The sequence below is a fragment of the Magnolia sinica genome, chromosome 12, assembly GCF_029962835.1.
Source record: "Magnolia sinica isolate HGM2019 chromosome 12, MsV1, whole genome shotgun sequence".
NCBI classification, from domain to species: domain Eukaryota; kingdom Viridiplantae; phylum Streptophyta; class Magnoliopsida; order Magnoliales; family Magnoliaceae; genus Magnolia; species Magnolia sinica.
In genome coordinates this window covers 46,944,953-46,964,898 of record NC_080584.1, presented here as the reverse complement: position 1 = coordinate 46,964,898, position 19,946 = coordinate 46,944,953, and the positions used below count along the sequence as shown (strand labels likewise).

The 19,946-nt window shown below is 38.1% G+C and overlaps 1 protein-coding gene across 4 annotated transcripts in view; it reads left to right on the top strand.

Moving 5' to 3' along the window:
• Positions 1-13,854: 13,854 nt before the first annotated feature.
• Positions 13,855-19,946, top strand: part of LOC131221317 (uncharacterized) — a 43,101-nt gene continuing 37,009 nt past the window's right edge. For 2 of the 4 annotated variants that reach the window (XM_058216534.1, XM_058216531.1), the window contains exons 1-2: positions 13,855-14,017; positions 14,309-14,418. The gene's annotated coding sequence lies outside the window, so the exon portion shown is untranslated. The remainder of the gene's footprint in view (positions 14,018-14,308; positions 14,419-19,946) is intronic. The other 2 variants (XM_058216533.1, XM_058216530.1) reach the window with 1 other exon arrangement.

The window sequence follows — 19,946 nt, the reverse complement described above, 5'->3', positions numbered from 1 at the left end:
GATCCTATAAAACAGAAAACAATGTTAATTTCTAAAAGTAAATCAGAAAAAACCCTAACTTAAAAACAAAAGAAAAAGTTAGTCCTAAAAACAAATTAGTTTCTAAAAAAATATTAAGAAAGTTTCTAAATCTGGAAATATAAAGAAAAGTTAGTTTTTAAAAACAAATTAGGAAAGCTTCTAAATCTGGAAATAGAAAGAAAAGTTAGTTTTTAAAAACAAATTAGGAAAGTTTTCAAATCTAGAAATAGAAAGAAAAGTTAGTTTTCAAAAAAAAAAAAAGGAAAGTTTCTAAATCTGAAAATAGAAAGAAAAGTTAGTTTCTAAAAAAAATGAAGATAGTTTCTAAATCTGGAAATAGAAAGAAAAGTTAGTTTCAAAAAAAATAAAAAAAATAAAAATTTCTAAATATGGAAATAAAAAGAAAAGTTATTTTCTAAAAACAGACTAGAAAGAACCCTAACCTGAAAATATAAAGTAAATAAATTATAATCGTAACATAATTCCAAAACTATCAAATCCAGAAAATGCAACAGTCAATCTCTGACAACAATGCCAAAAACTTGTTCACAACCCTAAGTGTAGGGTCGCGATGTAGTAATAATCTCGGTAAGACCGAGGTCGAATCAACAGGGACTGAAACTTGTACGTTTCTGAAATTAACTAGAAATAGAACTAAAAGAAGATGCGAAACTATTTCTGAAGTATTTGAGAGAGTAATTGTGAATAGAGTAATTAAAACTAAGAATTTAAAGATGGGAACTAGGGTGCCAAGGATCCACTTGTAGTGATCAAGAAGCCATCTTGCTTGATTCGAGTAACACAATTAGAATTGGAGTCCTATTATATCCAATTGGAAAATATATCAATAAAACCAAATCTGAACTTTCATTAACCTAATTCTCAATGAAGGAGAACTATGATAATTAGCAGGGATTCCATCACCAAACCATGCCTAGGAGACAATGGCAGACAACGGGATTTACCAATCTCATAATCTCAAAGCAGAAGAATTGTGAAGATTAGGAAGGATTCCATCACCCTACCACGCAGATGGGACGATGGTAAACAACAAGACTTACTAATTTCACAATCTCAAATTACGAAAAAAAGATACTTAAAGCTATTGTAGATCTACTATAATTTGAGTCACAATAAACCATAAAAAACTGAAAGTATTCCTTAAATATCAAATTAGATTCCATGGAGTTCAACATAAACATGAATCAAAGCAATAAAAACATCTCATCATGCTACAAGCTTCATCTCTTAGCCCTAGCTAAGAATAGCTAACTATAGACATGATTGGACCAAAGTCTATTAAGAAAAACATGAAAACAATTAAAGAAGTAGAAGAGAAACTCTTGACGATGGCTTCTCCACCCTTTTGTTCCACTCTTTAAACCCTAGAAGATGCCTACGAACATCCTAAAGATTTTTATTTATAATTGTGGAAGTCCAACTTTCGCATCTAGTTTGAAAACTCTTTAAACCACTTTAAATTTACGTAGTTTACTAAAATAGACTTTACTCTGCACAGTTTTCCAAAATAGACTTCACTCTGCATAATTTTATAAAATGATCCAGAGCTTTAGAATATACTTTTTAAGGACAATTTAAGGATTCCTTTTCTTCACATTTTTTTAGAAAGTAACTTTTTTTTTTTTTCCAGATTTAGAAACTTTCTTAATTTGTTTTTAGAAACTAACTTTTCTTTCTATTTCTAGATTTAGAAACTTTCCTAATTTGTTTTTAGAAACTAACTTTTCTTTCTATTTTCATATTTAGAAACTTTCCTAATTTATTTTTAAAAACTAACTTTTCTTTCTATTTCTAGATTTAGAAACTTTCTTAATTTTTTTTTAGAAACTAATTTATTTATTTTTTAGAAACAAATTTGTTTTTAGGACTAACTTTTTGTTTTGTTTTTAAGTTAGGGTTTTAAGTTAAGAGTTTCACCATATATATGCAAGAGTGGGAACGTCAGTATGCTGAGCTAGTTTTAGAGAATGTGAGAAATTGTGAAGGGCTGTCAGATGATTTTGTTAAGAGTTTCACCATATATATGCAAGAGTGGGAACGTCAGTATGCTGAGCTAGTTTTAGAGAATGTGAGAAATTGTGAAGGGCTGTCAGATGATTTTGTTAGGAAACAACCTATGTCTTAAAATTTTTCTGAAACCATCATTGAGAACAAACCAGAATACAATGCTCCACTGATTAAGAAGCCCTTATGTGATCATAGGTAGGAAAATAATTACATCCCACAGATTAAGAAAACAGTACATGATTGTTGGGGTTATCATAATTATGGGAGTGAGAACTATTATCACCCATTAAACAAGAAGAAAACAATGAGAGATTATATTATGGGTGATAATATATACCAACAACCATCAAACTCTCCCACCTATGACTTGTATGACTATGATCAGTGGAAACACTAACATTTGAGAGATAAACTAACAATTGATTATATTGACTATTCTCTTGGATCCCCTACCTTTGAAATCTAATTAGAAACGATTCAAGAGGATTCACGTTTGAATTTCATGGACTATCAAGAATAGTTCAACCAACTTGTAGCAGGTATGATGAAATCATTGGAAGCGATTGAATTGTGCCTCGATAAGGTTGAAGAGGCTAGGTTATCACAATCTCAACCTAATCTAGAAACACAATGTGAAGAAAGTGATCCTAAATCACTTATAGAGAGTACTGAAATTGAGAATAAAGAGTTGTATTGTGTTAACAAGCATACGACTCAATTTCCCAAAGAGTTAAACTCAATAACTATCTAAAAGAATGATCAAGAGACATAGGTGTCTTTCGAATATAATGATACTGACATGCTCTAGTCATATGACACACTTGACTTCAATGAGGAGGAAGATGCTAGTTTATTCGAGCCTCAACTCAACCTAGAAAAACAGTGTGAGGAAAGTGATCTCATCCCACTTGTGAACTGTACTGAATTGGAAGATGATAAGTATTGGGATGAGAATCAAGAGTTTACAGCCAAAGGTTCACTGGAATCGATTTAAATTATGGTTCAGGAAAGTGATCACGAGGTATAGAAAGTTGTCGACCATAATGATCTACTCCACCCGTCTGACACACCTGATTTAAATGTGGAGGATGAGCCTTTTCCAATCGACCCTTCCAGCTCTTTTGAGGCATGTATAGACCACTCCCCTGATTTAGATTATAATATGATTAGGGAGATGAATGAGTCGCTCAATATGACTTTAGAATTTGAAACCACCCAGTTAAGGCCATCATCTGAGCTGTTAACCCTTGACGATATAGCGCCTCTGCTGAGTAGTAGCAATGAACTAATCTTCACATCAATGCGCCTACTGATCCACAATCTGTCTATGTAGGGCAGGGTGAGATGTATCCGGTGACAATTGACTCTCACCAAGGTGAAGAACAAGAGATCATGTTTCCATCTATTCTAAGAAAAGCAAAGGAATCATTGGGCATATCATCAGAGACTTCAATGTGAAAAATGAGCCTCTCCTAACTGACTATCTTAATTCATTGAAAGATCGCTTGACATATTTTACAGATTCAAATGATCCTATGATAAAAGAAACAATGGATGCCTTACAAAACAATACATTGGTGGTTGTTACCAATCGAGAGAACCCTTATTCTAAAGTCCCTCCTTCCACAAACTTTGAATGTTTACCATTAAGGGAGGAGGAGCTGAAAGTTGAACCGAAGTCTGAAACTTTGGAATACGTTAAGACTACATCACCTACTAATAATTTCTATGAATTTTATCTACTTGTAGTCTTTGATTCACTATGTTACGCTAACTTTGAAACTTTCTCTATATCAGGTGAATCATATGTACTTTGGACACCTCAGGAGATTAAAAGAAAACTTTATGCTAATGTCTTCAAATTTCTCTAGAAATTCATGCTCCAGGACATCCAAGCCTATTGCAAAAAGGCTTTTAGATGATCTTGTTGAGAAATCTACTGAGAAATTTATCATGATGTTGGCTAGAGGAGGAACCTTGCGGCATGACTGAGTAGCTTTCCCTGGTTTTCCTAGTTAGGTTTACTACTTTCAAAGAATTTAAGATTAGGATAGTTTGTTTTTCACCGTTTTAAGATAGTTTAATTTTTATTGTTTAGGATAGTTTGCTTATTGTCTGTTGAGTCTTTTGTGCTAACCCATCTTCACACTAAGATTATTGGAAAAGCCTCAAAATTTCCTTCTTCAGTTATTATCTTTCCGTTACTTTCCTTTTTTTTTCATTACCTCTTTTGCATTACATGCTTATTTCTTTTACATTGAGGACAGTGTAGATTTTAGGTTGGGGGTGTGGATTAGACAAGTTAATTAGTGTTTTCTTAGTCTTTGAGCAAAAATTACGAAAAATTGAATTTTTTTTTGAAAAATTAGAATTACAAGATGCTTAATGTTGATGCCTTATGTCTCTTGAATTTTAGTCACTTGGGAGATCTCAAAATTAAGTTAAGTCATTGATCCTCGATTAGAAGTTTTAAACATTGATTGAGTCATGATTTCACATGTCACATCCAACCTACACATTAAAGTGTCAGTTTGATATTGAATTGTTAACTTGATGATTATTAAGCATGGAAGGAACTAACCTGGGGAATTTATCCATCATGTTCAATGAAAAAAAATTAAAAAGAAAGAAAAAGAAAATACTCAGTTAAAAAAAAACTGTTATTGTTGAAAAGGGCTACCTATTAAAGACTTTAAAAAGGTTGACATAGTGTGAAAGTCATTGATGGAAAAATCAAAAGTTGGAGGAATAAAAGAAGGAACTAAAAGATGAACTGTAGGGCAAGTTTCAGTTTAGGTTTTGGTTGTCTTGAATGCTCTTTTAATTATCAATATTATCATGCAAGTGACAAATTGAACCTTTGATTATGATAAGTTTAAACTTCATTATACACTCATGAACTCAATGTTTGGAATTGTTCTAATTGATGGATTAAGACTTTGAACTTGATTATGAAACTTACCGAGTGCTAGAGTTTAGGAGAAGGTAATGCACAATATTGATGTATTTTAAAATTCTATTATCTGGATTGTTTTTTTAAAATCACTTGAGCTTATAGAAAATATCCTATGATTCTCGAAATATTTTTCGCATATTTTGCTCAGGACTAGCAAAATGCTGGTTGAGGATTGTATTGAGGGTCAAATATTGCATATTATCTACCATTTATATCTTAGTTTTATGAACATGATAATGCTTAATGCTATATTTTACTCATGTTTGTGTTACAAGGTGAATTTAAGAGCTTGGATTGAAAATGGTACTAAAAGTATGGATTTGATGCTCAAGAATCACCAAGGCAAAGAATGGATCTTAAGAGACCAAGATTGAAGAATTCACATACTAAAGATCCAAGAAAACTAAGAGAAGAATGAAGAGAATCAAAGATTTCAGTGAAGAAAAGGAATCTTGAAATTGTCCTAAAAGAGCATATTCTAAAACTTTGGGTTATTTTATAAAATTGCGTAGAGTGAAGTCTATTTTGAAAAATTACGCAGAGTGAAGTCTATTTTAGTAAACTGTATAAATTTAAGGCGGTTTCTAGAGTTTTCCAACTAGGTGTAAAAGTTGGAGTTCCACAACTATAAATAGGACTCTCTAGGATGTTCCTAGGCATCTTCTAAGGTTTAAGGTGTGAGATCCAACCCTAGTTCGCATGTGTGCATGTATGTGTGTGAGTATGCATTCTATCTATTTTGGTCCCGCGGTCCTACCGGTCAAATTCTTGTGACCTGCGACCCTTAGATTGTGTTTGTGGTCATCCTTGAGTCCGGTCATATAGGCCCGACTCAGATCGACACTAGACCTATGCCATCTCGATCGTATCGTCGCGGCGGTTTTAATATTGCGTCTTGTGAGTAAATTCGATGTGTCCATCAAAAGTTGTAGGCCGCATATTATTTGGGCCATCGATTATGATGTGAGGCCCAGTTTACCCATGTGCACATTTTTCCATGTGGGCCCACCTTAGGTTCCATGTGCCTAGCCTATGCTACACCTCCCTATAGCTAGCAATGATAAAAGTTCTCTAACCTAGGCAAGGATAGCCTCTTTTCAAGAAACTCATGATGTGTTGCTCTAACCCAAGTCGTCTTTTCTAGCAAAAATCTGGATTTTTCTCTTTTCAAGAGAGAAAACTCATCATTCTCCTCCTCTTTCTAGAAATCACATCATTTCTTTGCTATACCTCTCTCATTCCTCTTCTTTCTCTCTCTCATTCTCTCATTCTCCTCTCCTCCTAGCAAAAACTTTCAGCCCCTTCTCCCCTCTTTTCCAACCCTTTCTTCCCTCATTTCCTCTCCATCTAGCCATTAGTAACCCATCTACAACATTTAATCATCTTCCTCTTGAAGCCTAACACCTAGATCTTGGAGCTTGAAGGCATATTTCTAAGTGGGTGCTCTCCTTAGCTTCTTCTCTCTTTCTTCTCTTTTCTTTCACCCGCCAATCCATGGTGGAGGTCCTACATGGTTCCTAGGATGAGGCCATTGGCCTAAATCCTCCATATTTCTATCCATGGTGGGTCATTCTCTATGGACCCACCATGATGCTTCCTCCTCATTTCTTGCACCCCATGGGCCATTTAGGCCTTACATGCATGTGGGAAAAAGGATCCCTACCCTCCAGCAAGTTCCTTTGATGTATTATAGCATGCATATATCATAACATAGTGGACGGTATGGATTTGGGTGTGGGAGGTCCATTAGTGGCCGGACCTTCCACCAATGGCCAATTGCTTCTTCCTTCTCCCTTTCTCTCTATTTTTCTCATGTGTATTCTGATGATGTGTGGCCCACCAAGGAGAGGTCAACAACATTTCAGACCCTTAGCTAGATGGGAAGTCCAAGCCCACTACGCATGTATAGTTTGGGCGGCCTCCAAAATGGCTTTTTCATGGAGGTTGAGTGAGCTCATGGGTCTAAAATTTTTTTAACCCATCAAGGTGGACCCCACATGTTGAATCAAGGCCATAAACCCTTTGATTAATTTATATGGGCTGAAATATGGATAGCATATGTTGCTGTCCCGATTTCAGGCCCAGTTTGAGCATGACTTTTGAACTAATGTTTAGATATGTTTGTATGCCCTTTTCTCCCAAATTTCTTTAGGATTTTTCTGAGGCATGGACCCCACCTTAATGTAGGATGGGCCCCACATCATTTAACCCTTGATTAAGGCCTATGGGATGGGCCAAAGTAGGCTAGATGTCTAGAAATTTCTGGACAGTCTAGCAATGTTGCATGTTGGAGACGAGCCTATTGTACCTTGAATTTGGGGAAGTGGGCCACTCCAGTGGACCTCACCTATTGTCCTTACATGGGAGTACCAAACCCACCTATTTTCTCAGTGAATTGAGAGACCTATGCCCACCCCATGAGGTGTCAATCATGGGGACAGCAACATTGTGCAATAGCAGATTTTTTTTGGAAAACATTGCTGTCCAGAATTTGTATCAATTAAATAAAAAAATTTTACCACTTCAAAAATTCTAAAATTTTGCAGGAGGATGGATCATCTATAGTAGGATACACCTACAAAATCACAGGGCCAATGGATACTTGTACTCACCATGGCAATAGCTGAACCGGTCCACTATATTCTGGTGTCCAAATCAAGTAGAATCTCAGGATAGATTGTTTTCTTAAAATAAATTAAAATATTTATAGTTGTCCAAAAATCTTAAAATTTTGCAGAGAGGTGGCCAACTCATAGTAGGAACCATATACAAATTTTTGGAGCCAATAGACCCTTATGCACACCGTGGCAAGGGCTGGACCTGCCCACCACGTTGGAACATATAGGTCAGTCTAATTTTCTGGATAGACTGATTTCTATAAATTAATTAAAATACTTTTAGTTATCCAAAAATCATGAAATTTGTGTGGAAGTGTGGCCCACCCATGGAAGTATCATTATACAAAATTTTAGACCCAACGGACATTTGAGATGACCATGGTGCAGCCAGGAGTGGCCCACCAGTCAAGTACACCCAGGCTGGGGCGTCTAGCCTGGGCTGGCTATCCAGCCTGCTTCGTGGGCCCCCCTTGATGTGTTCTATACCCCACCATCCATCTATATGGGGTCCTTAGGGGATTGATCATCCTCCCTTTTTTGTATTCAATTGGGGTCCATTGGGTTGATTTTTGGGCCAGATACCCCAGGCCCATAGGGCTGCCTACACATGGGACGTCCCTGCCTTAGGCTATTGCTGGGCCTGCATTCCAATGGCCTGGCCCACTTGATATATGTGTTGCATATCCTCTCTCATCTGGTGGGGCCCACAGTATTGTGTGTGGGCCATCAGAGATTAAATATACTAAGAAATACTTTTATTGTTGGACTCTAACCAACCCAGAAATTTGGGTGGCCTGGAATTTGGCAATGGGCCCAATGTTGCCACCCATAAATGAATTGGGGCGGCATGGCCCACCAGATATGAGGAGGACTTATATCAGTTATCTTACCCTTTCTCTACAGCATTTTGGGGTGTGATTAGGTCCCAGCTAAGGCCCACCTAAGTTGAGTTTTATTGGAATGTTGCGTGTGATTAGTTGACTAATTCCTTAAGCCTTATGGACTAGATCCTTTTAGTAGGCCCATTGACCTTTGGGCCTATACTCTTCTACTTATTGTGATGGGTTTAAGGGCTACAGTATGCAAGTAGTTGGGCCTTTTGGCTGCCCACTAAATTGACCCTATACTTGGGCTAGGATGTGAGGCCCAACTCGCTTGTGTTAAGCGCAAAATGGCCCATGTGAATGAACTATTGGGTCGCCCATGAGGCCCACCACAATATGTGGACTTATGATGGTTGGGTCCAAACCTTGCTTGAGGGCCCACCATACTGTCTATGAGTTGGGCTCATGTATAGCCCATCAGGCCATGTATTGCTTAGGCCTTAGACCTTATTTTATATGCGCAATGGGCTACTTTTTGGGACCCATTTAATGTTGAATGTCCTTCTTGGTGGCCTTAAGGTAGGCCCATAGGGCCCTTATTGGTGGTTGAAGGCCCACCTTGGACCTTGTTAGGCCCGTCTCCTCCTTGAGGCTTTATGATTCTCCTAACTTGTGGGTTATCCCAAAGTACTGGGCCCCCACTAGAGGACTTCGCTTCTCCTTAGTACCTGTCTATGTACCTAGACCTTGTCCCTCCTTAGGATAGAAGAATACATTCTACAGGTAGCACACTTACATTATTATGACCCATATGCATCATCTGTATGAATTGATTGCATTGTATGGTGGTCATTGAGGGATGAAGCTTCTCTCCTTGTGCACTTTGAGTGCCCGAAGCTTGTGCATGATCTATATGGGTGACTCTTGCATTGGCATCGCATTTTATGATGATACCGCCCTTGCTTCATAAGGGCCTTGCCTCCACAGGGATATTCGTGGATGGCCGTATGTGTGGGCACCGAAAATATTGCTTGAGCATACCGGGTGCATAGGATGCCCATGGGTGAAATTTCCAAAACTCTTATGGTACTAAGGATCTGCCCCAACGCCGCGACCGAGTGGAAACTATGAGCGCATGAGGGCCTTATACCATTAGGCCGCGACTCCCACTGTCGTGTAGTCGGTTGGGTAGGGATGTGACCTTATCCGCCCATGAGGGAGGGCATTGCTAGGCTGAGTCTGACCAGCTCGTAAATGCGTCTGCTACCGTCAGGCCTTGCTGGTGATTGACTGTTTACAGGCGGGTAATGAGGTATCTTACGCTCGTTTGACTGTGCGAGGTCTATAGAGCGGCAGTCATTCAGCAGTATAATAGACCCCGGTGATTTTCTTATGTTTGGAAATGTATTTGACATATGGTTTAGATATGAGCACTTGCATTACTTGCATCGTTTTAACATTGGTTGTATAAGGCCCTTCATGCATTGCCTTGGTATAGTGCCCAGTACTCATTGCATCGTATTCATGATAAGCCTTGAAAAGGCTAGTGATATCCTCCTTGAGCATGATTCTCTTCTTGCATATCCCATTATTCTTTTGTATACCGTTGTCACACACTTTCACCACCCTCTAAGATTTTATAAGCTTATGCACGATTGATGCATGCAGGTGATCCTAGGTAGGTTCCGTAGAGCGGCAGAGCATGGATTAGAGCTGAGCTTGAGGACCCAGTGTTGCTGACTTTCTCCCCTTTTTTATTACCTTCTGTATGTCCTTTTGAACCTGATGTAAACTTGTAAAAGTTCAAATTCATAGTGGATTTTGTGATATGTGCCTTGTTACTCTTAGATATACTTGCTGTAATCTTCGGTATGCTCATATTATAAATAATTACACTGTTATGGAAATCCTTCTTGTAGGATCCCAGGATCGGAACCTGTCTCAGGAGCCGAGAATGGGGTACTACAAAAGCTGTTGCGACCAGAACCGGCCATCGGGTTCCTTATGAGTTCGGTTACCGAGTCTAAGGCATGACATAAGGAGTAGAGCAAAAGGGTGCAAAAGTCATCACCAATAGTTTTTCTTCTTCTTCCTTAGTTGTTTTCATGTTTTTCTTAAGAGAATTTGGTCTAATCATGTCTACAGTTGGCTAAACCTCTTAGCTATGGTTAAGAGGTGAAGCTTGTAGCATGATGGTATGTTTCTATTGTTTTGATTTATGTTTATGTTGAACTCCATGGACTCTAATTTAATATTTAAGGAATACTTTCAGTTTTTAATGGTTTATTGTGAATTGAATTACAGTAGATCTGTAATAGCTTTGAGTATCTTCTTTTCCTGATTTGAGATTATGAAATTAGTAAGTCTTGTTGTTCACCATCGTCCCTTAAGCATGGTAGGGTGATGGAATCCTTCATAATCTTCACAATTATCCTGCTTTGAGATTATGAGAATGATAAATCCTGTTGTTTGCCATTGTCTCCTGAGCATGGTTTGGTGATGGAATCCTTGGCAATTATCATAGTTCTCCTTCATTGAGAATTAGGTCAATGAAAGTTCAGATTTGGTTTTATTAATATATTTTCCAATTGGATAAGATAAGACTCCAATTATAATTGTGATGCTTAAATTAAGCAAGAGGGCTCCCTGATCACTACAAGTGGATCCTTGGCACCCTAGTTCCTATCTTTAAATTCTTATTTTTAATTACTCAATTCACGATTACTCTCTCAAGCACTTCAGAATTAGTTTTACATATTCTTCTAGTTCTACTTCTAGTTAATTTTAGAAACGCCCATTGAGTTAAATTGACCGTGAACTGATTGTGTTTGATCGCGGAGTAAGTGAAATTGGCTAGGGACTAAGTGAAATTGATCGGGGACTATGAAATTGACCGATAACTTCTTCAAATTAACATTTTGAATTGAGTTAAATTAACCACGAACATTGTAGAGTTGACCAAGAACTGAGTTAAATTGACCACGAACAACGTGAAATTGACCACAAATATTGTGAAATTGACCGCGAACTTAGTGAAATTGACCACAAACTAGCTTAAGTTAGAGAAATTGACCGCGAACTGAGTTAAAATTACCGCAAACTAAGTTAAATTGACTGATAAGTGAGTGACAAGTAGTTATCAATCAATTTCACATAGTTATCGGTCAATTTCAAGTGGTTATCGGTCAATTTCACATAGTTCTTGGTCAAGATGTCAGTTTCTTGCGGTTCCGAGTCAATTTTACTTAGTCCTCGGTCAATTTAACTCAGTTTGCGGTCAATTTAACTTAGTTCGCGGTCAATTTAACTCAGTTCTTGATCATTTTAACTTAGTTCGCGGTTATTTTAACTTAGTTCGCGATCATTTTAACTCAATTCACGGTCATTTTAACTCGGTTCGCAGTCATTTTCACTTAGTGTGTCAATTTCATTCACTTCGCGGTAGATTTAACTCAGTTCGCAGTTATTAAAACTTAGTACGCGATCAATTTAACTCAGTGGGTCTTCGGTCTATTTCACACGGTCTTCGTTCAGTTTCACATCGGTCTTCGTTCTTTGTTTAAAAAAGCCTCAATGTGGGCCATTTGAGCATTGAATTTGCGAATTTATCAGGACATTCCATACCATAAAAATGTTTAAAAAACAACTGGATTGTGGACCATGCAGATATATCATATAAAATACGGTGGGGTCCATATAATGAAAGCAAGGATTTGAAATATATTTGCCATTCGAAGCTTCTTTAATGGGAGGACCATTTTCATCTTATCTTGGGTTAAAAATTACGTGTGTGCTGAGTGTATTCTCGACCAAATAAAGATACACCGAAAATGAGGGTTTTACTACTAGGGTGGACAATCACAAAATGAGAGAGAAGAAAACAGAAAAATGGAAGTTTTACTGCTAGGGTGGACAATCATAAAGGGGGGAAAAGTAATCAGAAAATGGAGTTTTTTTTGTTAGGGTGAAGGATTAGGAAGAGGAAGGAAGAATTAGAGAGAGAAAAAAAGGAGTTTTTGAAGGAGATGCAGCCTGCAGCTTTCAAAGCTGCGTCTCTGAAGAGGCAAGGGCACTTTAGACTGGTGAGAGTGCGTTTGTATCGCAAGGGAGTATTCTTGGAAGGTATGGAAGGGCTTAGTAAGGTGCGTGGCCCTGGTGGTGTACATCGAGTTGAACCGAGTCGAGCTGGCCTCTGCTCGACTCGGCTCGGCCACTGGCTGACCTTAGTTCGAACTCGACTCGGCTCAGTCCTCGAGCCTAACTGGCCAACTCGGCTCGGTTTGGTCAGCAGCTCGGGCCAACTCGGGCCGAGTTCGAGCCAAGATCAAGCCGAGTTTGCCATTGAGGCATTTCCACAAACACCTGGACTGCACCTTCAAAACCCATCTGCATGTGAAATAGAAGCAATGGTTTTAGAGGTATTTTATTAAACACCTTTTAAGCAATATAAAAACCAAGAAAAACTAAAAAAAACCAAGAAAAAAAAGGTATTTGTTTCATGTACATACCTTCTTAGGGCCCATATTGATGGCATTGTCAGCATATGTAAAGTACTTGGGGAGCAATATACATGAAAGGAAGGTGGAAATAATGACCACACCTTTATTGATGGCACTGCACTAGCCAACATACATGAAAGTACTTGATGGCCCATATTGATGGCACTGTCACCAGCTACACTTTGTTGAGTCATTTTATCAAACACCAACATCAATGGCAAGTAACCGAGTCACCGAACTGGTTCAATCCAAGTTGGATTCGAGTTGGATTCGAGTTGGATTCGATCCGAGTCGAGTCGAATTGGGGCCTACTCGAACTCGGCTCCAACTCATTTTTTAGCTCAAAAAATCAGCTCGACTGGGCTCAAACTCAGCTTCAAACCATATTGAATCCAGCTCTTTCAAGTCCAGTCCAGCGAGCTGACCGAGCTAGCTCGGTTCGTGTACCCCCCTACATGGCCCAAAAGTGAGGAGTACAGTAGGAAAAAACTGCAAAAAAATCCCTAGCCGGGCTGAGTGGATCAGGTGTAACCCTCAGTCAGATCCAAATATCAAGTGAACCACGTAAGAAACCGTGTATTAGAAACTTAGCGTGGCAGACAAAAGTTTTGAATCAAGCTGCTAATATCTGTGTTTCACTTCATCCAGGTCCCTGTGACATTACAAATAAACATTACGGTGGACCACCATCTCCTGTAGTGTGGTCCACTGGAGATTTCTATCTGCATGATTTTTGAGATCACGCCCTAAAATGATCTTTAAAGACTGATGGACGGCGTGGATATACAACATATACATCAAGGTTGGCCCAACGGTCGGGAAAACACCCACGGACCGGATAACACCTGATCCGTTCCCGTGGTGAACTAGTACGGGAATGTTGTCCTCGGGCTTTATCAATTTTTTTTTTCCCCTATTCATTTCCCACCAACAAATTCCCGGCGAGAGAGAGAGCGAGGTGAAACCAGTACAGGAAATAAACCAATAAATCAAGATATTTACGAAAATAACCTTGTAGCAGCTGGCGCTCTTGACTCCTATAAAGCTGCTCCGCACCAGACACGAGCAAAGGTGAATCCTTCGAATCCTCGCTCTTGACTCTCTCTCCTTCCCATTTTCTTCTTTTATTTATTAGGGTTTCCCAAATTCCCTTTTGGAGCTCTTCTGTTGTCTTTCTTTATATTTTATTTTATTTTGATTGAAGATGTATTTTGGGAAATGAGAATATATATATATATATATTTTTAAATTCATTTATTGTGATGGTTTAATTTTTATTAATATAAGAACAAAGAAATTTTAATATTTTTCTTTTTTTTTTTTTTTTTTTGGTGGTTCGAATCATGTATTTTTGTTACGAAGTCCCCAACGATCGCAACGAGGAAACAGTTGTTTGGGGCTCTGAATTGTGAAAAGGGAAGGTATAATAGAAGAAATTAAAGAAAGAGTACAAAAGAAGAGTGATTATTTGGGTGAGTGATTGTCCACCTTCAATTTCTTTGAGGGAATATCATGCCTCCTAATTCAATTATTCATTCTTTTTTGCCAAAGAGTTGTGGGACTTCAACATAAATATGATAAGAGACTCAACCCAAAGGCTGACAATAACCCTAAACGACTGAACAAAATCCTATGTCAGTTGATGTGCAAGGGTCCCAGAGAAGTTCTTGAGCTATAGGAAAAAAGATCTTTATGGGGAGTGATGGAATATCTTGATGTAAAGCGAGGGTGTAGCCCTCTGCATCTGCATCTGTGGGTTGTCTTTATGGCATTTTTGCCTCTTTTTTCTATGGTGGGGCTCTCCAAATCAATGCTCTTGATCATCAAACCTTGGTTCCCATCTATATGGTCATGGTTCTGAATATTGACATTCAAGAATCGATCTATCTATCCATCATATTATTATTATTATTATTATTGTATTTTGGACATGTATATAATTGAACAAATTGAACAAATTCAAGCATGATTTGGTGACTTACGCCCAATTACATTGAGATACAACAAAAAGAAAATGAAAACATGAAACAAGGGCGATGGTCATGGTTTACCTTGTTTCAAAATTTTCCCATAATGTTCCATTCTGCTTCAATTCATTGAATCCCACTCAAGTATTTTGTTTTGATCCCCAAAATAGACCCAGATCTAGTCTAAAATGACTTTATAAGCTTCTTCCATGGTTTAAATGAAAAAAGAACAGGGAAAAAAAAAAGAGAAATTTGAAAAAAAAAAACAAATTTGGGTCTTTATGGCCGTATTGGTCCGTGTTTAGAGTTGTACATGAGTCGAGTTAGCTCGATCAGCTCACTTGACTCGACTCGACTCACCTCGGCTCGAAATTGGATTTAGACTGAGTCGAGCTGGTTTTTGGAGCTCGAAAAAATTTCAAGCCGAGTTCGAGCTTGTCCAAGCTCGACTCGACTCGGCTCGAACCCCGACTTGAATCGACTTGGATCAAATCGGCTCGGTGACTTGGTCATTTTGATCTTGATTCTACTCGCTGAGTGTTTGATGAAATGCCTCAACGAAGTGTTGTTTCTTGGATTGCCCTCATATCGGGGTATTCTCGAATTGGGTATATGAGGGAAGATTGAAGAAAAAAATCCCCACAAGAAAAAACTTTACAATTGTAGGATTGCCCTTATATCTTGATCTTGATGCTGCTTGCTGAGTGTTTGATGAAATGCCTTCAAAGCGCTTTTATTGATTTTGCATTTGAAGTGTGGAGATTGAAGATGCAATCTATGTGTTTGAGAAAATGTCACACAGGTTCGAACTTTGCTCAAGCTAGCCTGAGCTGCTGACCGAACCGAGCCGAGCTAGCTTGTTAGGCTTGAGGACCGAGCCAAGTCGAGTTTGAGCTGGGGTTGGTTGCTGGCCGAGTCGTGCCAAGCTCGACTCGTGTACACCCCTACCCGTGTCAGTTGTATCGAGTTTGAATCAACGGATAGAACACTTTTTCTTTGGGAGGGTTGATATGGCCTTGTATGGAGTATTGTATTGGGTTGATATGTATACAATTCAACTATATTGGTCGATACTATACATATGTTAATGTAGGCCCATGGCCCACTTAGGCCCACTATAGGGCCTTGCAATGTCATAGACTCACATCTCATCGTAGCCCCCAACATGTGTTGATCTTAGGACTGTTTATTGATATATAAGTCAATGATTGCAATTTACTATTTTTAGAAGATACGAGGGCTAATTTAAAGATGTGATTGAAGATATGAGGGGGATGCAATTAAAGATATAGGGCTGATTTAGAGATGTAACTAGGATTATTTTCTATTTTGCTTAACTATTATTAGGCTTTTACCATCTTAGGTAGATTAAACTAGTTTGAAATAAATCATGAGCGATTTGAAATCATTCTCTTAGCTGCAGGGATTTTCATTAAAGAATCATTTAGGGTCTATAAAAGGGGGTGGTGGTGTGGGAGTTAGTTCATTCCAATATTTTCTAAGTGTGATTTTTTCTTATAGTATTGTAAGAGAAGAAGTTTAATATCAATAAAGTTCTCTCCCTTTTTACTCTAATATTCTTGTGAGTGTTATTCTTGTCACTTCTTTGCGATTTAGTGTCGATATCTCATTGGTTCGATAACTGGGTTGCACCATTTTCGTATCATAGTGGGTGATCGTTGGGGAATTCCTAACTCTACATCATCTCGAGGTGACGACAGAAGAGTGTGTGCAATTAATCCAATTGATCCACACACTCATAGAGTGGGTAGATCAACTCACAAATGCAGTTGACAATCTCACTAATCAAGTGGGAGAGCTTTGGTGTGGAGGGAATTTGGAGATTGAGGTTGGAGCTTGTGGACACGTGGGGGAAGGTCCCCACTAAGGTCCTAACCAACAATGGGGCCACCCCTAGTTTATGACTACACCAATAATCGAATCCTTTGATTGTTGGAACATGACAAAGTATTTGGAATTCAATTAGAAATTCCGAAAATGATGAAGAGATCCACGGAGTCAAAGGAAAAGTTGACATCTAAAGTGATTGATGCATTAATGTTGGACTTACACTTGAATTCATCAATGGATCAATTGATTGATCCGATGATAGTGATAGTCAAATTGATAGACATGCAAGTTGGCCTCAATACTCAAATTGAAACACCTTTACAAAAGGTGATTGTGGCACGAAAAACGGCCAAATGTTTTAGGATCCATGAAGAACTTTTAAGTTGCACCAAACAAGTTGGCACCCACAAAAGTGTTGGCGAAAAAGACATCATCTACAGTGGATTCCAACAAAGGTTGTGCCGAGCCAATGCTTAGGGTTGCACCATCAACTTTCACCTAAGAAGAACGTGATTCGTTGTAGTGGTATTGCAAATCTAAAGGTTGAGATTGGTTTCCAACTCGAGGACGAGTTCTTTATAAGCCGTGTAGAATTAATGCAGGCCCACGACTCATTTAGGCACACTATAGGGCTTGGCAATGTCATAGGCCCATAGTCCATCATAGGGCCCAACATGTGTTGATTTTTGGACTGTTTATTGAGATATTTGGGGGCCTAAATCAAGGATTGTAATTTACTAATTTTAGAAGATAGGGAGGCTAATTTAAAGATGTTATTGAAGATATGTGGGGGATACTATTAAAGATGTGGGGCAGATTTAGAGAGTAATTATGATTATTTTCTATATTTGCTTTACTCATATCAGGCTTTTACCATCTTAGGTAGATTAGATTGGTTTGAAATAAATTATGATTGAGTTGAAATCAGTCTCTTAGTTGCGCAGATTTTCATTAAAGATTCATTTAGGGGGTGTTTGTTTTTTCAATTACATGTGTAAATGTAGGTAAATAACTAATAATTAATTCTGAAGGGTGTTTGTTTAAGAGGAAAGTAAATATGTAATTACATCTTGAAGACCGTGTCCAAAAGCATGAAATCAAGAGGGATTGAGAATAGTTAAAGTCTGTCGGTTTGTGGGTCCCACGGTAATGTATGTGTGTGATCCACACGGTCCATCTATTTTACCATCTCCTTTTAGGGCATGGGCAAAAAAATAAGACAAATTGGAAGGTCAAGCGGACCACACCACAGGAAAGAGGGGGTTAATGGTGTCCACTATTCAAAATTGAAACCTTCCTAGGGCCCATAGGGATGTGCATCTATCATGCAACCTGTTCATAAGATTTACATTGACATGTATGAAGGGTATATTAAAAAATCAGCTTGATCCAAAACTTCTATGGCCCCCAAGAAGTTTTCAATGCTAGGTGTTCAATTTCCACCATTTCTTATGGCGTGGTCCACTTGAGCTTCAAATTTGCCTCATTTTTGGGCTCATGCCCTAAAATGAGCTAGTGGAATGGATGGATGGATGGTGTGGATAAGATTCATACATTTTACATGTGAAAATCGTACAATTATATTTTCTAAAAGTCAGAAGCTTTGTAAACAAGCCCGCTGTTAATGTCAACCTCAGGACAACCATTGCAATTACACATGTAAATTATCATTATTCATTCGCAAGGAATTACACCGGCAAATGAAAAAAAACAAACACCCCCTTAGGGTCTATTAAAGGGGGATGGTGTAGGAGTTAGTCATTCTAATAAATTTTGTGTGAATTTTTCTTAAAGTATTGTAAGAGAAGAAGTTAAATATCAATAAAGTTCTCTTCCTCTCTACTATAATATTCTTGTGTGGAATTCTTGTCACTTCTTTGTGATTCAGTGTCGATATCTATTTGATTCGATTACCGGGTTGTACCATATATTCAAAATCATGTCGGTCGATACTATACGTATATTCAAAATCATGTGGGTCGGTATGGACCCTTTTTTTGGGTGGGTCGATCCGGCCTCATATCACATATCGTATCAGGTTGATATAGATACGATATGGCTCTATCGTTTGATACACGAGTTGTCATGTTTGATCACATAAGTGACTATACCCTACAATGAGTTGGAAAAACTTATGGACGACGTGGATATACAATACATGCGTCAAGGTAGGCCCCACGGTCAGTGCAACATCAACTAGTCTAGTGGTGCATGAAGCTTGATACACATGAAATTTTCCCACTTGGTATATTAATTTCAACTAAATTCATTAAAATGCGGACGCTTGTGAATATGTTAACCATTGAATTATGAACACTTGTTTGTTAAAATAGGACCATTATATAATTTTCATTCCTCATCGTCTAATAAATGTCAAATGATCTGATAGTAGGATGATGAAGTAAGAATGAGTTGGGACCATTGGATATTTTTCATTCTTCACTGTCCAATAAATGTCCACTGATCTGGGGCCAATTACATGAGTGGGATGAGTGCCAATAAATTAGATGAATTTGAGGCTAAGTTGGGGCATCAAGTAGTCCCCAAAATTTGCCCCAAATTAGTGACATATAAATTTAATTTCAATTTTTTCTTTAAATTTATTTTGGGAGAAATGATGTCAAACGCAGTCAGGGTAACCCACTAGTCTAATGGTGTATGAAGATTGATACACATGAAATTTGTCTACTTGGCATGCATTAAATTAAACAAAATCCATTAAAATGCGGACACTTGTGAATATGTTAACCATTGAATCATGGACACTTGTTTGTTGAAATAAGACCATTAGATAAATTTAAATCTTCATTCCCCAATCGATGTCAAATGATCTGATAGTAGGATGATGAAATAAGCATGAGTTGGGATCAATTGCTTAAGTTGGGACCATTGGATATTTTCATTCTTCACCATCCAATAGATTTCCACGGGTTTGGGGCCAATTACATGAGTGGGATGAGTGCCAATAAATTGCATGAATTTGAGGCCAAGTTAGGTCATTGAGTGGTTGCCAAAATGAGCTTGCCAAAATCAACAATTCTATTCATCTGAATTTAATTTCAAAATTTATTGGGGGAAATGATGTCAAATGGTTAAGGATATGTATTGGCGGAATTGGCTCCATAGCTTGCATAAATTTGGGGCTGATTTGGGGGCATTTGAGTGGCCCCCCAAATCGGTGG